This window comes from Myotis lucifugus, unplaced genomic scaffold (assembly GCF_000147115.1).
Source record: "Myotis lucifugus unplaced genomic scaffold, Myoluc2.0 scaffold_192, whole genome shotgun sequence".
NCBI classification, from domain to species: Eukaryota; Metazoa; Chordata; class Mammalia; order Chiroptera; family Vespertilionidae; genus Myotis; species Myotis lucifugus.
The window spans coordinates 1038383-1043238 of record NW_005871240.1 but is presented as its reverse complement, the minus strand read 5'-3'; positions in this window follow the sequence as shown (position 1 = coordinate 1043238).

Genomic DNA, 4856 nt, shown 5'->3' with positions numbered 1-4856 from the left:
TGTTCCTATTTGTATGTATTTTAAAAACATAAATTTTTAACTTTTTAGTCCTTAAAATATTTTTTTTAAAATGAAGAAAAGAGACTGGCTAGCGTGGCTCAGTGATTGAATGTAGACCTATGAACCAGGAGGTCATGTTTTGATTCCCATTCAGGGCACACACCCAGGTTTCAGGCTTGATCCCCAGTAGGGGGATTGTAGGAGACAGTCAATCAATGATTCTCTCCCATCATTGATGTTTCTATCTCTCTCTCTCTCCCTTCCTCTCTGAAATCAATAAAAAAATATTAAAAAAATAAATAAACAAAAGAAGTATCGGAGTCGTCAACAGATCCAAGGAAGGGAATATTCAAGAACCTCATAGGCCCTGCCTTACAATGAGTGCTTGTGCAGCGACCCTGTCACTAACAAGGTAGCTTTTTGGGTGTCATATCTATTGTTCAAGTAGAAAATTAAAGAGGTCATCAGAAAGCTACTTTTGCTGACAAATGTCATAAAGGACTAGGACTGTTAGGTTGCTGAAGGAGGAACGCAGGAGGCCAGAGTGGTGAGGGATTATGAATTTATTCGATCATCTGCACACCAAGTGGCTGTGCCTGGATGGCTCCAGCACCCAGTGAGGGGAGTCAGCGGCTTTTAAAGGATTTTTGGTGGGCTTTTCCCTGGGCAGAGACTTCTTTATGCATACCTGGAGGGGAGAGAATGGAATGTGATCACCACAAGCGAAATGTGTTCTTCAGCAAAGGGAATGTCCATAGTGAAATGACCTGAAAAGCCAGTTCCCCGGAGAAGGGCATCAACTCAATTGCTCCATCAAACCTAACGAGGACGACTTTCCTGAAATCAGGAGAGCTTCTGAGTAGATGGAACTGTTTTTTGTCTTGACTTGAAGTGTTATGTTTTAATAAGCTAGTTTATTAATATTAATAATATAAGACAGCAAAGGGGAGGCCATACATTATAAGCATGGTTATCTGGGCAGCTTCACCAGGAAATGATAGCTTCACGCTCCCCAGGCAATCAACGCCGGTCCATTCCCTGCAGATCACTGGGGGGAAGGGAATCGAACAAAGGGGGAGATGTGCTCATGTGCAATGAAGTCTGGGTGACATAGGGAAGATGTTTGCCTGTCAGTCTAGCCTGGGGAAAAAGATCATTGGCTAGAGGATGAAGTCTCTGCAAGTGCACAAAACCTTGGAAGGTTAAAATCCTCAGAGAGAGTTCCCTTTTCTTGTCTTCTGGTCCTCCCTTACTCTTTCTTGCTCCATGACCCACACTTGCTTGCCATGTGGCCTTAAGCAGCTTCATGGCCCATGGCCATGCAGACCCCACACACAATGAACTGCAGCTGGGAACACAAGCTAACTTAGCCAGATGCTGGTCTGGACTGTACTTTAATATGGAACAGAAATTCTGGCCAGTGGCCTTAATTCTGGCCCTGTGAAGATAAGATTGGGCTGCTTCCATGGCAAGACAGACAGATATGGGACCTTGGAGGGGAACCCCCTTAATTTTACATCATCAATAAAGCTTTGCTCAAAAACTCGTCCTCCAGAAATTCTTTTCCCTGCAGCACCCCAAGGACTCCACTTCCACTGATAACAGAAGGAGGTTGACTCCACCAAGCACTTCCATGCCTTTACCAACAAAATGGACCTTACCTTTGATGGGAAGCTGAGTAATTACAAAGACATGCCCTAGTCTGGCCATTTGATGACTATTCTGGGTCATGATATTCAGGGAAAGCAATAGAGCCACTGAGGAGGAAATCTGGGATCTATGCTGAAAGGAATCACTTAATCTATTGAGAGCCTGTGAAGCTCATCTACAGAGATATCACTGAAGAGAAGACCTGAGGTACTACCGGATTCTCAACAGTGACCCTGCATGCTATGAATACATGTGGAGTCCAACAGCCTATGCCGAAAACAACAACGAGGTCCTGGATTTTTTTTTTACGAGGGTCCATGCTACAGTCTCCATGACCCTCCCTTCCTGGTATGTAGAGGCTGTAAGAGATGAGGAAGAGAAATCCCAAGCCAGAATTGCAGCCAAGGGTGGCTTTCTGCCAGAGCTAGTGCACATGATAGGACCAAGTACACAGATTTAGTAATGAATTTATCAATATGACACAAAAACAGAACAATAAAAGAAAACAATAGATAAATTAGACTTAAAATTTTTTTAAAAAATTATTTATCACAGGATATTATGAAATTTAAAAGGCAACCTATAGAATGGGAGAAAATATTTGCAAATCATATATCTGATAAGATATACAAATACCCAACGAGCACATGAAAAGAAGATTTATTCAGTTGTCATCAGGGCAATGCAGATCTAAATCACAATGACGTATTACTTCACATAATTTAAAGAAATGGCAAATAAGTATTGGTGAGGATGTGGAGAGATTGGAACCCTTGTAAATAGATGGTGGAAATGTAAAATGCAACAGCCCCTGTGGAAAAACGGTTTAGCTGTTTCTTATAAAGCTGAACATAGAATACCATATGGCCCAGCAATTGCACTTCTCGGTTTAAATACAAAAGAAGTTTAAAAAGATACTCAAACAAATTCTTGATACAAATGTTCATTGTAGCACTATTCCCAAGAGCCAAAAGGTAGAAACAGCCCAAATGCCCATCAATGGATAGATAAACAAACTGTGGAATTACTGTGCAGTCATAAAAGGAAAAGATGTACTGATACATGCTGCAATGTAAATGAACCTTGAAAATGTTAAGAAACCAGACATAAAAGATCAGATATTGTATGATTCCATTTATATAAAATACCCAGAATGGGTAAATCCATAGTACAGAAAGCATATTGGTGCTAACCAGAGGCTGGAGGAGAGAGCTTTAGGGAGTGACTGCCTAATGGCTACTAGGTTTCCTTTTGCAGAAATGTCACTTTGGGAACTAGAGATGGTGGTTGCACAACATTGTGAATGTACTAAACACCAATCAAATGTACACTTTAATAATGGTTCATTTTATGTTATGTTGATTTTACCACAGTTGAAAAAATTCCCAAGTTAAAAATCTTTCTGGCTGTACTATTTTGAGCAGAAATTGGAGGCCTTCGTTGCACAATGGTCTGTGCATTAAAGCAGACTCACAATTATTTCCTAAGAATTTTGGCTCCATTTACAGGAACTTCCTGAGTGGGGTGGGTTGCCTTCTACTCAGGCATAAGTCCTTATTATGTTCCTCAATTTTCACATGAGTTATGTGAACTCAACCTTTGACTCAACTGTTCATTATGGCATATTGTTTGTTTACTTGTAACTTAACTGCTATAATTTAGTGATATACAATAGTTACTATTTAAGATGTGATTTATGATAGACACTTTACAGGGCACTTTGTTTTATCCCAGGACATTTTTGGTTTCCCGTATGAAATTTATCTGGGTCATCTCTCCTCTGCCAATAACCACAGCTCTTTTCCTAGGCGCTTTCTCTGGGTGCCAGAGCCTGCATAGCCTCTGAAATAGGCTTTTTTTTTCTTTTTCCTTTTTTAAAATGAGAAAACCGAGGCATAGAGAGGCTTAGCAACTTGCTCAAGATCACAGCACTGTTAAGTGATGTTGATGTTATAAAAACTCTATAGCCCATGGACACAGACAATAGTGTGGTGAAGGCCTGGGGGGGGGGCGGGGGGGGCAAGGTAGGCTAAAAGAGGTCAATGGGAGAAAAGGGGGAACTTATGCAATACTTTCAACAATGAAGATTTAAAAAATAAAGCAAACAACAACAACAACAACAAAAACCACACCAAAAACTCAAGACTTTAAAGTTGGGTCTCTGAATCCCTTTGCACAGGGCCTCTCTAAGCAGGCAGAACACTATCTCACTAATACCTATTGAAGAAGTAATTCTAGTAAATGATTAGAGGAAAGACTTGTAATGTATGTTTTCCTTTAAGTGCTTTAAAATCTACTCAGTGATTAAATTGAATGACCAAAAGCCTTGTGCCTGAAATTTACACCTTCCCCTAACCACACTAAGATTGCATTCAGTGAATTTCACTATGTCTTAATGTCATCTACTCACAGCAGATGACACAGAAATATTAGGGATTCATTATAACGTGTAGGTAGGGATGTTATCAAAGGCTTTCTTGTTACATTGCAGTCTTTTAATGAAAACTTTGGGAGAAATTGCTTTCAGATGATAGTATCAGGAAGAGCGGGTGACTCTTAAGCAATTAGTTTTTATCCTATGGAACATGATTGTGTCACTCTTCATCTTTCCTCCATACACAGCCTGCTAGAAATGTACTTTGGTTTATCCAGAGAAGTACCATGACCATACTATATCTCATCACTGCCTGCAGGTGGTGTTCCTAATCTTGTTTCCATTTCCTAAAAAAATTATTTGTAATTAATCTTTTCTTGTGTTTTATATCTTTGTGATACCTTTAAAAGTTTTTGTAATAGATGAGGGCATAAATAAATGCACTTATGAGACAATTAGCACCATAGTTTATTTCAAAGCTTTTGATTGCTGCAGAACTATCCTACACATGATTTGGTAAATCAATAATAGTGAATTGTGGCTCTTAGCTTCTTTTGGATTTATCCTGTCTTGGTTTAGGAATAGCAATATCCAGGCAAGAACATGTACAGATTACAATAGGAACATAGCAAACCAAAGGAACTTTCAGTTGAGCAATATGCAAGGTAATGTATAGAAAAGATTATGTTTCAGGGATCCATACAAATCTTAAGGCCTGCCAACTACAAAAAGTGAATGGGATAGGATGGGGTGGTTGGATGAAGATTCAAAGATGCATCAACAAGTCATAACTATTTATTTATGTTTTTGATTATCTGTTTGGGGAATTTTA